The following is a 1,991-nucleotide window of genomic DNA, read 5'->3' as shown; positions in this document are numbered from 1 at the left end:
GGCAGGGCACCCAGGCTCCATCTGAGCACACAGACTGTTATGGAGTTCCTGTAGGCCCAGAAGGTAGGTGGGAGTGGGGATGGCCACACCTCCGTTTACCAAGAGGGTGTGGGGTATAAGAGTAACAAGAGGAATGTCATACCTTTTCATTCTTGCAGGTCATGAGTGTCCTTGGGGTTGCTGGAAAGTAGAAGGTGTTCTTAAGCCCCAGAAATCTGCGAGAGCACTGTCTAGCCATCGTGTACAGTCCTCCATGCAGTCCCTGGCTAGCAGGGTGATTTTTAGGTTAATTCTTAGGTCCTACCAGCACTCAGGAATCTCCAAGCTGTCTGTGCTGTCAGGATCGCTGCCAGACTGCAGCTTCATCTGTCTCCTTTTTTGGTATTTTCACACAAATTCTTCTCCTAGTTGGGGTTTAGTCCACTTCTATATCCTTCCCTTCAAGGCCCAGGGGTCCAAGATTATCTTCTGTGTCTGTGTTAATTGGTTTTCCTTTCGTTGTTGAAGAGGTTCTGTGCAGTCTTTCTGCCTAGCCCACCATCTTGCCGGATCTCCTGGAAATTTCATCTCTTGTCTCATTCTCCTCTATACACCTCCCCACAAACTCACAACCAATACAACCAAACTGTCACATTCAAGGTTTCATGAATATACATGCTCCTCTCTATCCCTGAAACTTTTCACCTGTATTCCTCTTATCTGGAATGCCCTCCCAACCACTCAAACATGCCACTTCTTTAGGAACCAGCTCCAACTTCTTTGCCAGAAATCTTTCATGCCCCACCATCACTCCATCTCTGGTAGTGATTCCTAACCCATCTCACTTAACTCTCAACACCCCCTCATGTTACTTAGGAGAAAACCAAGACTCAGGGAAGGAAAAGATTCTGGTAAAACTACTACCAGGTCTCCAGTCCACAACTCTTCCCATTAACCTGTATGTCTTTTTTCTTCATATAGACTGTAATTTCCTGTAAGGTAGGACTGTGTCTTCTACCCCTCCATCCCTCTAGGACTTTACTGGATAAGAAAGTGACCTCTAGAATCAGACTTCCTGGCTTTCTATCCTGGCTCCATTGGTTACTAACTGTGTGACCTTAAGCAAATTAACCACTCTAAATCTCAGCTTCCTCATATGTAAATACACGTAACAGTAATGTCGAGGTAATAAAATTGTTGCAAAGATTAAATGAGATAATACATGTCCTTAGATATTCAATAAAGGCTATTTTCTATTATTGTTACTATTCTTAATATTAGCATATCCTTGTTGGCAATGATTCATTAATAATTATGATGAGGGAATCACTGGAAGTGAGAGGCAGTGAAGAAAGGAAATAGACAATCAGACCAGTCTTAAATTTGGAGGAGTCCAAACAAGGTTAGTGGTGCGGCAGGATGTTTGTATGTCTGAGTTCCTAGTGCCCTGGGACTCTGTGAGGGCCCCAAGCACATCGTTCCAGCGTGCAGCATCCCCAACTCTTGCTCAGCTATTCTCAGCAGGCTGTAGGGGGAGCCAGGAAGCTAGGACGATGGGAAGGGAGGAGGTTACTGGAAATTTTACTAAGGGCAGAAACAACACCCCACCACTACTACCATCTGAGCTTCCTGCCTTGACCCCTCCAGGAAGTTCTGCAAGCTCTGTGCTCTTCGTCAGCTCAGCGGGAGCTATCCTTCAGCACTAGAAGTTGCCTTAGACTCGGGCAAGACCGTGACCGCGACAGTGGAGTTAGGGACACAGGACTGGTCCCATAGGCAGCCAGCTCCAGCGTCTACTATCACGAGGACGAGGGAAGCGACCCAGGGAGGCAGCGAGACTCTACAAAGACGCCTCTTGCCTCCCAGAATCACCCTCATAAGTCCTCTAGCCCTTGGCGGGAGCGAGGGGCGGCCCTTAGGAGCGAGGCTGGAGCCTGGGTTGGCGGAGGAGGAGGAGCGCAGGGGTCTAGGACTCAGCGTGCGGCGCGTGCACGCGGGGAGCGAATGGATGA

Source organism: Orycteropus afer, unplaced genomic scaffold (genome assembly GCF_000298275.1).
Source record: "Orycteropus afer afer isolate SDZICR_OR568_19922 unplaced genomic scaffold, OryAfe1.0 scaffold01096, whole genome shotgun sequence".
Taxonomy (NCBI): Eukaryota; Metazoa; Chordata; class Mammalia; order Tubulidentata; family Orycteropodidae; genus Orycteropus; species Orycteropus afer.
The sequence above is the reverse complement of the archived record's forward strand: the minus strand, read 5'-3'. Positions refer to the sequence as shown.